Source organism: Pleurodeles waltl, chromosome 5 (assembly GCF_031143425.1).
Source record: "Pleurodeles waltl isolate 20211129_DDA chromosome 5, aPleWal1.hap1.20221129, whole genome shotgun sequence".
NCBI classification, from domain to species: domain Eukaryota; kingdom Metazoa; phylum Chordata; class Amphibia; order Caudata; family Salamandridae; genus Pleurodeles; species Pleurodeles waltl.
The window spans coordinates 1,806,122,639-1,806,142,365 of NC_090444.1; the positions used below are offsets into that span (position 1 = coordinate 1,806,122,639).

The following is a 19,727-nucleotide window of genomic DNA, read 5'->3' on the forward strand; positions in this document are numbered from 1 at the left end:
AGGCCCGGATGGCCTGGCACATTGCTTAGCTCAAATCAATCCCTTCCATGGACACTCTTTGAATTGCCCTCTTGAGTGTGCCCTTAAACCATGCTACTACACCATTTGCTTAGCTGCCTAGGCGTATACCTTTGTGTCTGAAGGAGTGAGGTGTGGCACTGCAAGAGACTGTTGAATTTTTCCACTGGGATGATATTGATTCTCAATATACACAACCTTGTCTATCGATGCTCCATTGTCAAGTGATGAAGGATATGGGGTGACCGTTTACCTTCAATGTAATTCTGGGACAGTGTCCAAAAGAAGTTTGGTGCTTTGTTTGGCGAGTTGTTTTGGAACTTCGTCTTCTTCACAGGCATGTAACCCCACATGTGCATGCCGCCTTCTGGTGAACATCATCAGCATGCACCCATTGTCTTCGCAGGTACTCAGAAGTGTCATTGAAGAACCTTTGTACAAGGATCTTGATGACGATTGATTTTGCTTGGTCTCCACTTGTCGTAGCTGATGTCACTTTTTGATTTTGTGGGCGTAGCGAGACTGCTTCTGGTACGTTTTCACGTCCGTTATTCTTTCCGTTGTGACACACTTGATTTTTCCTTAGCTCGACACACAGTTATGAAGTGGTTCCCTTTCCAACAACCTTTACACATTTGTACTAAGGCTAGGCATTTGCCTTCATGGGGAAACAACAATCCACATCAGAAGCATAGTTTTTTTCTCTTTGGGGAAGTCGACTTACGTGCATCAGTTGTGTGCTTGTGCTTGCTTTTTATGGTGAACGCTGATTCATTGTGCACTGTCCCTGCTTCCATGCCAGCAGCTTGTCTTTCTGCTCGTTCCTCTGCTCTTGCAGCCATCAGCATTTCCTCTAGACTGAGTGTGTCTCTCAACATGCTCCTTCCAAAAAAATCTGAAAGGCGGCCATGGATGATTCGGAGGCTCATGGCTTCTTCATCTGTAAAAGCCACAGAACTTGCAAGTGCGTCAAGTCTTTCAACAAACTCATCCATTGTTTCACTAGAACTGTTGTGCTTTGTTGAAGATATACCTTTCCTATTCAATAATCCACATTGTTTTAAACTTGGCTTTCCGCGCTTCTTTCACCGTTCAGTACAGTGTTGGTTCAGGCCGTGAAACTTTCTTTAGGGCTTCTTTCACTCCATCACCTGCAAGGATTTTCAAATGTTTGATGATTTTCTTATCTTATTTCTCTAGCGCATCTATGAAGTGATAGTGTTTCAATCCACTCAGTCCACCTTGCTCCAATGTTTTGTTTCTAGGATGTGTTAAACGGCTGTGGTGGCTTAAAGAACACGGCTGCATTGTATTTCACGCTCCTTTCTGACGCCATTGCTTTAGCACATGTCGTTCAGCTGATTTTTCTGTGCTGGGTGACTACAACAACATCTGCAAGCATCAGCTGCATGCAGAGGCCTACATCACACTATGCATCTTTCACCCCTGAACGTGAGTATGCTCTCTATTTCTTGTACCTTGTTGGTGTTATGGTTCTTTTCTTGCTTCACCTTTATAGTTGCTCTGTGTTCAGTACGCAGTGTCTCTGCCGACAACCTCACCGTCAGTATTGGCAGCGTTTAGAATACGCTCCTCTGCAGGACCTTCGATTGCTTCTGTGGTTGTGTATAGGCTGGAGCAGGGCTTTGACTCCACATGTGCTGATTGAAAACTGCTTTGTGTTGATTCTAGGCAAACACAGCCCACACAAGCAGTTTGCCGTACCGTTGCGGACTCTTTTCAGGAGCAGTATTGTTTTCCATGGGCACATAACCTCCTGCTTGTCACCAGTTGTATCATCTTCACCAGCCCAGGGTCATGCAAATAGATTATGCCACACACAGGAGCTGCGATTGAGCATGTCTTTATTCTCCATCATCCATTTACCCACTGCACATTACGTCATGCTTCCCAGAACCACACCCTGACACCTCCCCTGTATATCCTGTAGTTCCTGTTCAGAGTCTGCCCAGAAATACAAGGTGTCCTTGTGCGTATAGCATCAATAAGCTACACATTTTTCAGGCTTAAAAAAAGCTGGGAAACTGGAAGTAGAGGACGGACAACACAAAAAATAAATGGACAGAAACAAGAAGAGAAAGGGGGAGGCAGGACACCATAAAAGAGTAGGGCATTGAGCAGGGGAGACAAATTCAGCCAAAGCAATCCCACATTCACATCAAATTACTCTCCAAATTGCCAGCCCAGAGGAGGGAAAGGTGTGCCGTCCCCAGGTGATCCTCCGAAGTCTTGAAGAGGCGCAAGAAGATGCTGGCTACTGCCTGGCTCCTGTAGGTGTTTGGTACTCATGGGCCTTCCCCACTCTGCCTTTAACCCTTGTGTTAAGAACAGTGGAAACAGAAGTATATGATGAGGACAAATGTGACTCATTGGCTGGCAAGATGAATGAAGCCCTTTAATCAACTGTCTGATCAAAGTCCTGTCTTTAACTTCTGCACACCTCTCTAAAAGTAGCCCCGTCTTCCAACACGTGATATCAGAAGTGGGATATTCTTCTCTCTGTCTTAAAATGACTACAGTTGTGCAGCAATTGATTGAAGGACAGAAGGATTTAGAATGGACTTTGAAACAATATATGAAAGGTGCTGACCAAGAAATAAATGTTTTTCAAAACAACCTGAGTAACCAGTCAGAACAATTACAAAACATATATGAGAATCAATTACAGGTCACAACCAGACTTGCTCAAACTAAAGGTCTTTTTCCCATGGGAACTTAAATTGCCCTACAAAAGTTCACGCCGGGAGAGGATCCAGGCGTCAAAAAGAAATGTTCCCCAAATAATGCCTTAGTAATCACAGAACACTGGGAGATAGATACAAATTTTAGGGCCCTACTTTCCGATTTGCCTGGCAGAGTGCGAGGGAAGATCCTGTAAGGCATTTAGAACTGTTTAAGAATGGAGGGTGAGCTTTTCTATAACCCAAGATCTCTAGCCAGAAAGTGTGAATGGTCGTGAAAGAGAAGTTGTTTTCTGAACAAGACAGGTGCTAGCAATTGAGGTGTATCTAGCAGGTTTCCCAATACGATACAGCAAACTTTTTTGAACTTTAAAAAGTGGACTATCCATTTTCAACTGACATGTTGAAATAAATGACTTCTAACAGTGACCGTAGGGAAATCTCTGAAACAACTCTTCAGGCTTTATAAAAATTGAAGAATATTATAGCATCCAAGCCTGTCTTGCATTCACCAAATTTCAATTCCACTTTCATTTTGCAAACGGATGCTTCTGATATAACTGAGAAGTTGTGATATTACCTAGAAAGACACAGGTTTATACTGTAAATGAAACATGCCCCACTCACTTGGAAGAGTACTAGCAAGGGAAATAACCTGAGAATACTACAGTTGTTCCTTTCCCTGTAGACATTCAACTTTGAGGCTTGACACAGAGAAGGGAGGGGCCAACTCAGTGCAGACTTCCTCTTCAGTGATCCGATCATTTTTCCAAAGCAGAAAAATCTAAGGGGAGGGATATGCAACGAAGGAGAGAACTTACTTGATGGAGTTCCACATCCATACTCCTGCAGCGTTCCACAGTGACCTGAAAGATATAAGAAAATAATTAACAGTTATAAATAAGGACAAGCAAAAGAAAAAAACATAGAAAGTGAAAACAGACTTTCACACATCATCTTTCAGGCTCCAAAAGCTGGGGAACTGGAATTAGAGGAGAGACAACGGTAGGAAGGCACCAACAGAAACAAGAGGAGAGAGGAGGCAGCAAGAGACCACGAAAGAGTCAGACATCGAGCAGGGGAGATAAGTTCAGCCAATGTGATCCCAAATCGCATGAGGAGATTACTCTCCAAACCTCCAGCCCAGAGGAGGGGAAGGTGTACCATCCTCTGAGGTTCCTCCGAAGTCTTGAGGAGACCTCAGACTCTGCTAGCCCCTGCCAGGCTCCCGGACCGTACTTTCCCACTCTGGCCCGGACTTCTGAAGAAGAAAAGGAAAAGACAGAAGATTAACCCTTGTATTAGGAATGGTGGAAACAGAAGTATAAGATAACAACAAAAGTGACTCATTGACTGTTCCAGCAAGATTTATCAACCTGTTTAATTGCCACTCTGAACAAAGTCCTATCTTTAATTTCTGTACCCCTCTCTAAAAGCAGGCCCAGCCTTCCAATACTAGTGTATTGCCCACTTGTTTAAAACTCCACCCCCAACAGAACCACCCTCCCACCAATGTATGACCAATGTCACCAATTGGCTGAGTGATAACCGTCTCAAGTTTAACACAGACAAGACGTAAGTCTTCATCTTTAGCAGCGACAAAACCCACTGGTGGTAGAACTAGGGGCTCACTCTAACCCCAGCTGAACTTGCCAGGAACCTCTGTATCATCCTGGGCAGAAAACTCATCATGAGGTCCCAAGTCAACGAAGTGTCACCAACCTACTCCTTCATTCTGCGCATGTTACGTAAACATTTCAAGTGGCTTTTCCAAAATGCAAGGCGCACCATCACCAAAGCCCTCATCACCATTCGACTGGTCTATGGAAACACCCTCTGCGTGGGAATCGAGGTCCACCTAGTTCAAAGACTACAGACTATACAGAACGCTGCAGCAAGACTCATCTTGGATCTCTCTCGCCACTTCTGTATACCCACCGGCATATAACGCAGCAAAGCAGTAGGATGCTCCTTTGCCTACCTCGCACCCAAAGCCTGGAACGGCCTCACCTTGCACCTCTAGGACCTTCCCTACTCTACAGAAGTACCGCAGGATGCTGAAACACTGGCTGTTCCACTGAGATCCAGGACCCTGCCAGCACCTGGATACACTCATGAGTGATAAGTCACTTTCTACAAGTCAAATGATTGTTGAAGTTGTCGAATTTCTTCTCTCCATAAGGGTCATGCCATTCTTGTGCCTCATTAAACTAAGGCATCCATTGCAGAAGCCTGTATTTATCTATGTGTTTCTTCGCGTTGTGGTAGGCCCACTCAGCTTTTTGCCCTTCCATGTCCAATAAAATTAACACCACTGACTTGGGGAACAATTCATGTGTTATTGCCAACAAACTATTGTATTAGCATGGTATGTGTATTTAACAATATCTACGAAATGTTAAGATGTTGAATGTCTCAATCATGCATATCACCCTAGTTATCCTGACTCTACTGGTTAATAATCATTATCATAAAAATACTGTGACTTATAAAGCGCATGGCTTCTTCAACAAAGTGACATAGAGCTGAAAACCCAATCCAGATGATCCGCAAGCACTGCCAAAGTATCATGAGATCAGCCCGAGCCGATAAGCCAAGTTTTAAATTCTTTCGGAAAAGAGATTCCCTTGGGGCCTGCCGAAGCTGGGGGGGGCAAGGAGTTCCACAGTTTTGGTGCAAGATAACCAAATGAGGACCCCCCAATACACACTCTGTTTACTATAGCAATAGATCCCTCTCTTTTGTGGGAAAAGGGACATTTAAAGCCAATCATGGGTGCCATAAGTTGGCCAAACGTTACCTTCAACATGTTGTTGGTAAAGGATGTCTTCAGTTGAATATACCATGCTCCAGATGAGATCTATGATTAGGTATAGAACAGTGACACAGCCTGTGTTTGCCAGCACAAGAGACCCGCTGTTCTATTACACTACCCCTGCCTTACAGCTTTCCATGGAATTCTTCCTGCACACCAGCATTTCTAAAACTTCCTTTTGACTAGTAATTCCCTGCTTTCAGTAACTCCTGGAATATGTCACACTTCATGTCTCCTGCATTTCAGTTACAGTCCGTGAATACCACAATTCTATTGACTTCTCGTGCACTCCAGCAGATCTTAAATGCACTGAAACAGTTACTTTAAGTTCCGCTGCACTGTTAGTGTTTCCTTAGTAAGGAGGTATCAACTGGGACATTGTGAGTGTTTGACATCTTGGGACTGTTCACCTCCCTTGTTATAGTCTTTTTAACTGCTGCCTATTTGGACCTAGACTTCTGCCCTAAGCCTTGTGTACACCACTAGACTCCAATCTTTGAGGAGAAAAAAATACCTCTAAAGTTTTGTTTAAAATCTATTTTATTAATATAATAAAAAAATGCAGTACGCGGATAAGTAATAATTCTCTGCACATGCTTGTACAAAAATAGAAAATTCGAGGCTTCCCAATCAAACTTCCCATTGAGCACCTCTGCAGAGCTGTCTTTAAATAAAAAATTTCATTTTTGACATGCCTTAAGTGAACTAATTATTTATCATTTTCTCAGAAATTCCCTGAGAAAGGGGTAATCATCAAACATAAATGAACATGTTATGTGTGCTTTAAATTCGCATCAACATTGCAGCATCATTTAAAAAAAAAAAGTTCTGGAGATTATAGAAAAAAACCTTTTCCATCAAAAGTCTCTCCTCATGTTTTCTTTCCGGGGGCCGTGGCCCCCAAAGCAATCACTCCTGACTATGGACCTGCCACAGGCCATAGAGTTCAGTGCCACAAGGTTACGTACCTGGGTTGTAATCTTTGTGGACGGTGACACAGATTCCAATGCTAGTGAGATAGCCCAGAATGTTAATGTGCCTTCTGCAAGATTAGGTAGCAGGTCCGACTCCCTGTAGGGTAGGTGGGAAGATATGTGGAGGGGGGGGTGTAAGCAGGTGTGCGTGAGATATACGTGTTGCAGAGTCAAATAGCTTCTATCACCTCTCATGCTGAAATCTCTGCATGCCATGTGAAGAGGTGAAAGAGAAACATTCTGTGGCATCTTTCGTGTTTGGGTTTGCGGGACCCAGGGCTGTGGCCAGGATCTGTACCCTCTTTCACTTCCTTACCTTCTCCGCTCACATCCTGCTTTGTTGTTGAGTAACCAGCTGTTGCTTCTGGTTTGACTTCATATAGTGTTTTATTAGCGGCTTCACAGGGATTTGGGCCTCACTGCCTCTTGTTGGAATGAACCTAGATTCCATTCACCATTCCTTAGTAGTTCAACAGTGCCATCAATGTGTTGCTCCTGGGTTGAGGACTCATAGTATTTTCTGATGGTCTACCACATCCACCAGAGGCTGGGTTCCTGGCACTCCTTGGTTTACCCATATAATATCTCACTGGTACCACTACTGCCTGATGGTAGGCCTACATTTGAATAGCCCCTGCATGAGTGCTTTCATGATTCTTTCATGACTACTTGCATGATGACTTCACAATTGCTTGTGCAATCACTTTAAATGACCTTAAATGACCACCAGCGAGACACTTTTTTTTAGGCATGAATACATTAACGAATCACAGACAATACAGGTATTTTCCCATCATGCAAACATATACAATATTAAGTGGGTCATTATGACCACGGCGGTATATGGTAATGTGGCGGGTTGTTTGCAGCCAACCCGTCAATTTACCATTCCTACCGCCATGGCGGTAGCAGCCCCCGGGCCAGAGATAACAATCTCCAGACCGGCTGCCGCTACTGTACCAGCGGCGGCATTTTGAGCCAGCGTACCACCATGGTTTTTGTGGCATTAGCAATGCCACGAAAACCATGGCAGTAGGCCCTATCAGTAATAGGGAATTCCTTCCCTTTCACTAGTAGGAGGCTCACCCACCCCCCCAAACACTCCCCAGACACCCCCTATCTTCAACACCCCCTCCCCTTTTGATACCATCCATCTGCCAGATTATTACCACTGACGGACTTCTGCCACAATAAGGGCGGAAATCCATCAGCTATCATACTAGGGGACGGTGGTAAGGTGGCGCTGCTACCATCAGCACCGCCACGCCAGTAGAATGCTGCCAGCTGTATCATGACACATGAGACGGCCTGGTGGTGTTCTGCTGGCGGGCGCTGCTGGCGGTAGCAGCGCCCCATCCCATTCCCTGCCAGAAGACCTCCTGGATGCAGGTAAGTTGGGTTTCCAACAGGGGAGGGGTTGTTGTGTGTGTGGGGTTATGTGCATGAATGTGTGAGTGTGTGCGTGCGTGAATGCAACTGTGTGTAGTGTTTGCGTGGGTGTATGCATGTGCGAGAATGCGTGTCTGCATGTCAGTGGGAATGTGTGTAAGGATGTGTGTGAGAATGAATGGATGCATGCGTGAATGAATGCGTGTATGCCAGTGTGAGTGAGTGTGTGCATGCGTGTTGCCTGTCTGCGAGTGTTTGTGTGTATGGGGGGTCGGAACGGGGAGCGTGGATGGAGTAGGGTGGTGGGGGGCATCTGGGGAATGTTTGGAGGGTGAGCCTCCTACCAGTGACAGGGAAAGAATTCCCTGTCACTGGTAGGGCCTACCGCCATGGTTTTCGTGGCGTTGTGAATGCCACGAAAACCATGGCGGTAGGCAGGCTCAAGATTCTGCCGATGGTACAATAGCGGCCGCCGGGCTGGAGATTGTTATCTCTGGCCTGGCAGCTGTACCACCATGGCGGTAGGAACGGTAAACTGATGGGTTGGCCGCAGCCAACCCGCCAATGTCATAATGTGGCGGTATGTATCGCCAGCCTTTTGGCAGTACTACCGCTGCATTATCACCTACTGCTGGGGTCATAATGACCCCCTAAATGACAAAGGCTTACATATGTTGTGACAACGGAGTGATAAATAGCACAACCCTCTGTAACTCGGTCTGCGTCTCTAAAGATATAGACATCCCTTGGCGAAGTGCTCTGCGTAACCCCGATACTGGTGATCCTGGATGTGCTTTCAGTCAGTGCAACCAATATCAAACTCATCGGCCAAGCCTATAATGTTAGGCAACCATGTTCAACATGCCTTAACTGAAACACTTAGGCCCTCATTATGACATTGGTGGTGACTGTTAAAGTGGCGGCAATACCAACAACAGGCTGGCGGTAATTACTGCTAAATTATGACCATGGGGGTGAGAACTCCCATAGACATCCAATGTACCACACCATCCGCCCGAGCGTTGACACCATGCACCACGGCGGTAGCCATCAACAGCCAGGCTGAAGACAATGTACTGCCCACCATATAATGGCACTGCAATCCGCCACACTGTTTGGGGCGGTACCAATGTCATCAAAAGCCTGGGGACTGCAAGGTCACTGTCTCGCAGGGGGGTAACTTGACCACTGGTTCTGGAAGGGGCTCCATGCCCATTATCTTTGCTGGGGAGTGCAAGGTCACAGTCTCTCAAGTGGGTGACTTGCCCACTAGTTCTGGAGGGGGCTCCTTGTACAGAAGTCCCTGGATGGTGGCCTTCATGCCCTCCGCTGGAGGTGAGGGCTGGCTGCACTGTCTCAGCTTGAGGTGAGGGCTCCGTGACCACTGGTGGTGGTACCCTGCCAGCCTGTGCTGGAGGTGAGGGCTGCAGTGTCTCATCAGGTGAAGGTGCCTCCTGGGCAGCCTCTGCAGGAGGTGAGGGCTGCTGTGTCTCAGCTGGGGAAGGTGCCTCCTGGGCTGCCTCTGCTGGAGGTGAGGGCTGCAGTGTCTCAACCTGGAGCTAAGGGCTCCGTGACCACTGGTGGTGGTGGTGGTACCCTGCCAGCCTCTGCAGGAGACTCCTTCCCTTTCATACCAGGAGGTTAGGGCTTCTTCGCTTTCATGCCAGGAGGTGAGGGCTTCTTCCCTTTCTTGCCAGGAGGTGAGGGCTTCTTCCCTTTCATGGCAGGAGTTGAGGGCTTCTTCTCCTTCATGGCAGGAGTTGAGGGCTTCTTCCCCTTCATGGCAGGAGGTGAGGGCTCCTTCCTTTTCATGGCAGGAGGTGTGGGATCCTTACCCTTCCTGGCTGGTGGAGTGGGATCCTTCACTGTCTTGCCTCCAGGCCCAGGAGGGGCCTCCACTGTACCCGTGGACTGTTTCGTTGAGATGCTGGGCTGGGTCGTTGGAACCCTGCTCCTACAGGCAGGACGGGGAGGGGAGGGGGGAGTGTTAGAGGTCAAGTTGGGCAAGGAAAAGCTTCCTATTGACGGTGGGGCGGGATGAGGGAGGAGAGATGGGAGTGGAGGTTGAGGGAGTGGTTGTTGGAGGAGTACATCTGCTGGACTTGAGTGCAGGTGCATGGGCAGGGTGCTGATGTGAGGTGGATGGCTGTCGGGTGTCTGAGTGCTTGCGTTGAGGGGGGACAGACAGGGTGGGAGAAGACACAGGGGACGCATGGTTGGATGTTGTGGAGGTGTCTGCTAGTGAGGTGTGTGTGATGTTGGTGTGGTGATGCTGGTGGTGGATGTTGAAGCAGTGCATGCAGGTGTGAGTGTGGACGTGACTGTGAGGGAGGTGGAGGAGGTGAGGAGGGAGAGACAGTGGAGGCAGTGTATGTGGTTGTGTGTGCAACTGTCTGGTGTTTGCATGAGTGCTTGTGGGCTGAAGTGTGGTGCCTGTGTTTGACTATGCCACTCTTGTGTAATGTCTTGTGTGCATGCTCGTCTATATGTGCGCATGGGATGAGTTGGGGTTGAGGAGACTAGGACTGGGAAGTGGTAGTTGGAGGGGGGCACAGTAGGAACAGGGATAATGGCTGCCATCAGAGAGGAGGCCAGAGCCTGAATCGATCTCTGTTGGGCCGCCAATCCACTGTGGATGCCCTCCAGGAATGCATTGCATTGCTGCATCTGGAATGCCAACCCCTGGATGGCATTCACAATGGTTGACTGCCCTACAGAGATGGATCTCAGGAGGTCAATAGTCTTCTCACTCAGGGCAGCAGGGCTCACTGGGGCAGGGCCTGAGGTGCCTGGGGCGAAGATTGATGCCCACCCTTGTGGGTGAGCAGGCACGGGCAACTTGCTGAGGGGCTACTGGGATGGCGGTGCTGGTACGGGGGGTGGCAGCTTTACCTGCAGCTGGGGTGGTCACGGACGTGTCCACCACCACCAGTGAGCTTCCATCGGAGGAGGTATCTGGGTTAGTGTTGTCACCTCCTGTCTCCCCCATTGTACTCCCCTCACCCTCAGTCCCACTGGTTCCCTCGGCGTCGGTGGACTCTGCCTCCTGGGTCCTGTGGGATGCAGCTCCATCTGTCGCCGGTGCCCCTGCTCCTCCGCCAGATGATGCTAATGCACACATGGACAGGATGACAGAAGAAAAAAGGGGGAGAGACGGAAAGGGAGCACTGGGTCAATTACAGCACCAACACCACACATGGCATACACAATACCGTCACACACAGGGATCAGGATTGAGCACTATGCATTGCACTGCCATTCAATTGGCTAGATGCTAGAGCGAGATGAAGGCCAACCACTGCCAACTGTACCCCTCCTGGGACCCACTAAGCCTTGTCTGACATGGAATGCAACCTAGCAAGGTTACCTGGATTTCCCTTTCAACCATTACCCTTGAGCTGGATCACGCTGCAATGTCTGGCCTGGCATTAAGGGGCACCCACTAACTGACACCCACCACCAGGATCCCATGACACTTACCAATTATTGTAGTAATGCCCACTGTACTAACCCCCTTGTGGCTGCTGTGATGCCCTCAAGCGCCCATCCAGCTCTGGGTAGGCCACCGCCCGTATGCGGGCCATCAGTGGAGTCAGGTTCCGACGGGCACCCCTTCCTTGTTGGGAGGCCATCCCCAGCTGGGCCTCCACGATCTTCCGTGCCCACCGTCTCAGGTCCTCCCACCGTTTCCGACAGTGGGTGATCTGCCTGCTATAGACCCCCAGGGTCCGCACGTCCTTGGCGATGGCATTACACAATCCCTTCTTTCAATGGGCGCTGACCTGCAGATACAATCCAGCCTGTCACACATATGGCCCACCAATTCCGTTTCCATCACTGTTGGCACACACATCGCCAAGCGGCCACCATGTACACTACCACAGGACACTCCCCCGATGACACGATGCTTGCACACACATCTCCATGTGTACTTTCCACATGCATCGTGCCCAAGGTGTACTCACCTGTTGGTCTGGAGGCCCATACAGCAGTCCTTACTGGGGTAGGACCCCATCCACCAGTCTCTCCAACTCCTCTGTAGTGAAGGCAGGGTCCCTTTCCCCGGTCACATGGGCCATAGTAGGTTCCAAACACAGGTCACAGCAGCACACGCAGTGTAGGTGTTCTCCTGTGGAAAGTCAGGAAAAAAGTGAGGATTCAGATCGGAAATGGCGGTCACGTCCGCGGCGGTGTACACCATCACCACCGGCACTGATCCCCATTGGCCACTGTACTCCATAGAGCCCCATATTAGCCAATGAGAAATTGCACCGCAGTGCAAGATCGCCTTCCGCCACAACACCCAACGTCAGCGGAGTTACCTCACTTACACCTGTCCCAAGATACAGAACAGGTGGTCTCCATTTCATGGTGGTGGACAGCGATCAGAATAACCCTAACTGCGTCACTGCTTTAAATTGCACATACCTTGCTATTCCCACTGTCCTGTCACATTGATGCTCTATGTACACCGAGATGGTGGTTCCATTGTTCTAATTGTTACAGCCTACTCACTCTTGTGTCCCTTAGATACCTACTGTTGCGAATGAATGGGAGGAAGAGACAAACCCCTGTGTACAGACCCCTTCTGGACTTGGCTACACTAAAGGACCGGCACATAATACTCACCTATAGAATGGACAGGGCCACAATCACAGAGCTGTGTGCCCAATTGGAGCCTGACCTCATATCAGCTATCCGTAAACCCACTGGGATCCCTCCTCTTGTGCAAGTGCTATCAGTGCTTCATTTCCTGGCAACTGGTTCTTTCCAAGTGACAGTGGGCTTGGCAGCAGGAATGTCACAGCCAATGTTCTCAATCGTGCTTGCAAGGGTTTTGTCTGCCTTGGTGAAACACATGTGCCCCCAGGTGGAAGATTTGGCCACTGTGAAGGCTGGATTCTATGCAATGGGACATATTCCCAATATTATTGGAGCGATTGACTGTACACATATTGTGTTTGACCCCCGCCAGAATTTCACAGGTGCTCAGGAATCGGAAGAGTTTCCACACACTGAATGTGCAAATGGTGTGCCTGGCGGACCAGTACATCTCCCACGTCACTGCCAAGTATCCTGGGCATGATGCCTCTGTCCTGAGAAATAGCAGCATCACAAATGTGATGGCCCAACTACAGAGGCACAGGGTGTGGCTAATAGGTGAGCCAGAGCCCACACTCTCTGTATGTCAGTGTATGCCTTCAGGTGTTATCCCCTTATCATTGTCTTAGGCTAATGTTTGTCCCTCAATACTTGCAGGGGACTCTGGCTACCCAAACCTATTGTGGCTGCTGACCCCTGTGAGGAATGCCAGGACAGGGGCTGAGAACCTTTATAAAGAGGCACATGGGCGAACCAGAAGAATAATCGAAAGGACCTTCGGCCTCCTAAAGACCAGGTTCAGGTGCCTCCTTCTGACAGGTGAATCCCTGTGGTACTCACCCGGGAATGTCTTCCAGATAGTAGTGGCATGCTGCATGTTGCACAACCTGGTGGACACTGAGTACAGTGAGGATGAGGATGTGGATAACAGGACATCAGTTATAGGTCAATACTTCCAATGACACTCAGGTGAGACAGTGGAACTGATCATTGCTATGACTATTGATTTCAGCTGTGTGACTGTGGCTTGATGGCATTCACTTGCTTTGCATCTCAACTTACTGTCACCTATGACTTGTCATTTTACAGATTTTGGTGATATGACAACAATGTCCTGATGTGATCACTACAGACAGTTATAGGTCATTAATTGTATTTCACAGTGTTCAGATAATTTGCACCAGATGTGACTGTTCCCCTAAATGCACATTCTCAAAACATTAAGGGCCTGATTACAACTTTGGAGGAGGTGTTAATCCGTCCCAAAAGTGACGGTAAAGTGACGGATATACCACCAGCCGCATTACGAGTCCATTATATCCTATGGAACTCGTAATACGGCTGGTGGTATATCCGTCACTTTACCGTCACTTTTGGGACGGATTAACAGCTCCTCCAAAGTTGTAATCAGGCCCTAAATACTATCAGTCAAGTTGTGTTCAAGGGTGTTTGTTGCATTGCTATAAAATGTAGGGACAAGTGCAATGGAATGGGGTGATGGTAGTGGAAAGTCCAGGGTATTATTCCAGTCTGTTTGCAGCACAGGTCTAGTGTCCGAGGGGCCATAGGAAGGGGAACAAAGGCAGCTCAAAGTGACAAGGTGACAGGGTGGGACAAATGGGGGACAATCAGGAGATTCTCATTTCCTGGTGGTGGTCTTGGCCTTGGCAATTGTCTCTGGCTTCTCTCTGATTCGCAGAGAACATTTACGGGGTGGTTCACCTTCTGCAGGGGGAGCAGTGCTGGTGGCCTGTGGGTCCTGTGGCAGGGCCTCCTGCCCACTAGCTGCAGTGGAAGTGGTGGGCTGGTCAGTAGGCTGGCTAGTGGTAGGGGCCCGCTGGTGTGCTGTTGAATCCCTCATGATGTTGGCCATGTCTGCCAGCACCCCTGCAATGGAGATCATGGTGGTGTTGAGGGCCTGCAAGACCTCCCTGATCTCCCGATGGTGTTCCTTCTATAGCCGCGTGTTCTCCTGCATGTTGTCAAGGATCTGGCCCATCGTGTCCTGGGATTATTGGTAGGCCCCCAGGATCTTGGTGAGTGCCTCCTTGAGAGTCAGTTCCCTGGGCCTGTCCTCCTCCTGGCGCACAGCAGTCCTCCCAGTGTCCCTGTTGCCCTGTGCCTGTGCCCCCTGAATGGTGTGCCCACTGGCACTGACCGCAGGACCCTGATCGTCGTGGGTGTGAGGTGTGGACTGAGATTCCTGTACAGGTGGGCACACTGCTGATTGACGTGTCCTGGGGACAGAGGTGTGGGGACGCTTTGTGGGTGCTGTGGTGTTGGATACTGATGGGGGTGGCTCTGTGGTGGACTGTGATTGGGCTGGGATGACCGACTGTCCAGTGGTCCCTGATGGGCCAGGTTGTTGATCGAGAAATCCAGAGTTCCTGTCATCACTGGGGGCATCTTCTGTTGGGGTACTGGTTTGTCGTGGCACCTCCTCGCTGCTGACATTGGCTAGGGCACCAGTGGGGATGTAGGTGATGTATTATGCTTCATGCCTGTGACATATTGTACATCCCTAGCTTCCCCTCTATCGTTGCTGTTTCCTTGCCCCTTGTTCAAGGGCCGCTCCCAGGGCGACAATTTATTTTTTAGGCCATGTCTGCCCCCCCTGGGGGCAGATCAGCCTATTATAATTTTTATCGGGAGACTTGGGGGAACGTTGGGTGGAAGGAAATTTGTGGCTCCTCTCAGATTCTAGAACTTTCTGTCACCGAAATGTGAGGAAAAAGTGTTTTTTGGGCCAAATTGTAAGGTTTGCAAAGGATTCTGGGTAACAGAACCTGGTGAGGGCCCCACAAGTCACCTCATCTTGGATTCTCCTAGGTGTCTAGTTTTAAAAAATGCACAGGTTTGTTAGGTTTTCCTAGGTGCCGGCTGAGCTAGAGATCAAAATCCACAGCTAGGCCCTTTCCAAAAAACACATCAGTTTTCAGTGTAAAAATGTGATGTGTCCATGTTGCGTTTCCTGTTGCAGGCATTAGGCCTACCCACACAAGTGAGGCACCATTTTTATGTGGAGACGTGGGGGAAAACAGAATAGCAGAACAAGTGTTATTGCCCCTTGTCTTTCTCTACATTTGTTCCTTCCAAATGTAAGACAGTGTGTAAAAAAAGCCGACTATTTGAGAAATGCCCTGTAATTCACATGCTAGTATGGGCACCCCAGAATTCAGAGATGTGCAAATAACCACTGCTTCTCAACACCTTATCTTGTGCCCATTTTGGAAATACAAAGGTTTTCTTGATACCTATTTTTCACTCTTAATATTTCAGCAAATGAATTACTGTATACCCGGTATAGAATGAAAACCCATTTCAAGGTGCAGCTCCTTTATGGGCTCTGAGTACCTAGGGTTCTTGATGAACCTACAAGCCCTATACATCCCTTAACCAGAAGAGTCCAGCAGACGTAAAGGTATATTGCTTTAAAAAATCTGACATCGTAGGAAAAAGCTGCAGAATAAAAAGTGGAGAAAAATTGCTTTTTTCACCTCAATTTCAATATTTTTTTATTTTAGCTGTTATTTTCTGTAGGAAAACCTTGTAGCATCTACACAAATGCCCCCTTGCTGAATTCCGGATTTTGTCTATTTTTCAGAAATGTTTAGCTTTCCGGGATCCAGCTTCGGTTTCACTCTCATTACTGTCACTAACTGGAAGGAGGCTGAAAGCACAAAAAATAGTAAAAATGGGGTATGTTCCAGTAAAATGTCAAAATTGTGTTGAAAAATGTGGTTTTCTGATTCAAGTCTGCCTGTTCATGAAAGCTCGGAAGATGGTGATTTTAGCACCGTAAACCTTTGTTGATGCCATTTTCAGGGAAAAACCAGGAGCCTTCTTCTGCAGCCCTTTTTTCCCATTTTTAAAAAAAATCGAACTTTTTGCTGTATTTTGGCTAATTTCTTGGTCTCCTTCAGGGGAACCCACAAACTCTAGGTCCCTCTAGAATCCCTAGGATGTTGGTAAAAAAGGACGCAAATTTGACGAAAGTTATGAGGGCCTAAGCACGAACTGCCCCAAATAGCCAAAAAAAAGGCCTGCCACCTGGCAGCGAAGGGGTTAATTTGTGCCTGTAGTTGTTGGAGGCAATAACACTTATTTGATGGGACCAGGAAACTGATTGTTGTCTCCCTGGTTTTGCTCTTGATCAAGTAAATGGAAAAGTTCCCTGACTTAGCTGCCTGGGCTGTCACTCCAGGCCCAGAAAAGAGCCATGCGTGTAATGGTGTGACATCAGTGAAATCAAGAGCTTGCACTGACTGCAAGCTGGGTCACACAGCAAAATTGGTCCCATCCTTCTGGGAACAGCTCATTGCATGTCATCGCTGGTTATTGAATTGTATCTTGACAGCTTAGCTGAGGTGGGCCAGGCCATTTGCACCCCATTCTTGGCACTGCCTTGCATAAATACCTGCCTTTAGCTGTGTCTCACTGTCCTGCTGATGCCCTGCTAACTGACCAGCACTCTGGAACTGGTGCCATTTTCTTCTACTGTGCTGTACCCAGGTCATCCAGCACGATGGACAGTGGATGAGCAACATGGGACAATGGCAGCATGCTCTGGTGTGTTCCTCTTGGGCTATGTCCCTCCAAACCAGGAATGTGCCTTTGGCTTATCTCCGGATGGCAGTAGGGGAGCTTCTATCTGTATGCAGAGGATGCACAATCAGCAACCGCCAAGCTGTGGTTTCTTCAGCCCTATTTTGCTCCGTACAGCCACACCTGGAGGTTGAGGTAGGAGTCAGCAAATGAGCAGACACCGATTATCTCCGCTTCAGGCAGTGCCTATGTGCTTTACTTCCCGCATTGGTACTCATGGGCCTTTGATTGAGACTGTCGCACAGTCAGAGTAGGAGACAAGAGAAGGAGCCATGGAGCAGGGCAGAAGGAGGTTATGTATAAAAAATCTCCCTTATGCATGCCTGCGAGTGAGTGCCTTTCTGTAAGTGTTAGCACATAAGTGCATTTGTGAGCAAGTTTGTTGGCTAGCACCAGTGGCTCTGGAATATTAATGTTAATTATCTGCATATTGGGGAAGCCTTGGTTTGATGGTGCTCATCCCTGACAAAATGTTTGCCCTAACACAGCTTTTCTTAACCTGTGGTTCGGGGACCCCTGGGGTTCGCAAGGCCAACTCAAGGGGTCTGTGACTGCTTAGAAAATTAAATAATATTAACATATTTATAAAGTGTATATAAATAAAGAATCAAAAAATTAAATTTTACATTTTAAAACGTTCTGTAAATATAAAGGAAAAAATTAAGGGCCTGATTTAGAGTTTGGCAAAGGGGTTATTCCTTCTGAATGGTGACTGATATCCTGTCTAACAAAATATAAATTCAGTTATACCCTAAGGGATTTATATTTCGGCGGATGGGATATCCATCACCGTTGTGACGAGTAACCCCTTCGCCAAGCTATAAATCAGGCCCTAAAGTTGTATCCCCATGGGAGCAATGCAAGTGCATCAAACAGAATACAGCATGGATGGTGGGTGGCCTCAATGGAATTTAGAAAAGCTGCAATCTTTCTATTAAAATTTAGATTTATTTTTATATTTGTGAATTAAATAAAACAATTCATAAATTGTGTATTTGGTTGATGAATGCCTGTTTCTCTGTTTTTGTGTGTTGTTTTGCACTTCAAATCATTGAAATTTCTTAGTCCAGGGCCTCCGATTTCCAGTAATGACTCAGTGGGGTTCCCTGGATTCCAATAAGGAATCATTGTGGGCCCCCGGATTCCAGAAATGATTAATTGGTTGTCCATGGAAGTCAGAAAGTTAAAGAACCACCACCCTAGCATATTGGTCATAAGTAACTTGGTATATTCTGGGTAGCCTGGTATGATAATGTCCATTTTAGGCCAGCCTTAGTAATTAATGACATATTGTAGGTATTCATGACATTAGATGGTCAGAATCTACTAACCAGGTGTGGCAGTAGTAATTGGGAATACGTGATGAAAATGAAGAATTGATCTTTGGTAAGCAAACAGGTATTTACTAAAAGCAAAAAACTTTTTTTTCAGGGCACACATCGTTTTCTACTGTAAATGTTAAGCATTTGCTTGGGGGAAATTGACATTATTTTCCAGAATTAATACATATATTCAGTGTTAAAATGTGTGTATCATACACCGAGAAGCTCAAGTTTGAGGACCAAATTAATTAAAGTATTGCCAAATATACGTTAAAAGCAGATATATCAGGTATTTTCACTTATGATGTATAAGCGTATAGTCAGTAATATTGTCATTACCTCTTGCCTAATCAGACCTATAAGGTTTCCATAACTATAGCAAGCAACCTTCTAGGAGGCTGTAAAACCCGCTTAACACGTTAATGTGTGTGATTGCAAAAGTTTGTGGTTTTCCCCTTCTTGTCCCCTTTAAGGAGATTCTCACTTAAGATATGATTGAGAATGTATTTGGAAGGGGGAGAACAGAAAAATGAAAGTTAGTGAAATGTAGATAGCTAAATAGATGCTTGAGAAAAGGCTAGTTTTGTGGATTTTCATGTTCTGAACTATTTGTATCGTCCATGGCTTTACATGTATTTTTTACCATTTTGCCACCATTTTCTCAAAATTATCCTAGGGTGGTTAAATCTACAACGTTCCGGGGGGAAACAAGGAAGGGCTAGGCTTTCTTATCACAAAGAATTGTAATGGTTCAGGATTATCCTTTCAGAGTGCATAACATTTTAGCAAATGCATTTGAAAATTGTTCTTTAAAATGCACTATTGTACTCTCCAAAACCCCCCCTCCAGAACAACCCAGAGGGTACCGTACCCATTGCCTACATGTTTAACGGATATGTGAGGATTTAGGGCGTGATGTAGATGTTGGTGGAGAGGTTACTCCGTCATAACGGTGATAGATATCCCATCCGCTGAAATGTAAATTCCATTATATCCAATGAGATTTAGATTTCGGCCGATGGGCTGTCTGTCACTGTGGTAACGGGGTAACCCCTCCAACAATATCTAAATCAGGCGATAAATCTGCTTGATGAACAAGCAAGCAAAACAAGCAAAACATGGACCTCCCCCCCCACCTGATTAAACAACTCGCCCTGAGGGGTAGTGAAAGTACCAGAGGATGTGGTCAGTGCCTGTGCAGGCAGTGTTGAGGCCAATGATTGAAGTTGGATGCACCAGTGGGGGGATGTAGGTGGGTGACTATCTGCTACAAAAGTTTTGGCCTCAAGTACTGTAGCAT

At 47.2% G+C, this 19,727-nt stretch overlaps 1 protein-coding gene across 3 annotated transcripts in view; it reads left to right on the top strand.

The window, feature by feature from the left end:
• LOC138296822 (ATP-binding cassette sub-family C member 10-like) overlaps positions 1 to 19,727 on the top strand; it is a 296,467-nt gene that overhangs the window by 43,577 nt on the left and 233,163 nt on the right. The gene's annotated exons all lie outside the window — the stretch shown is intronic.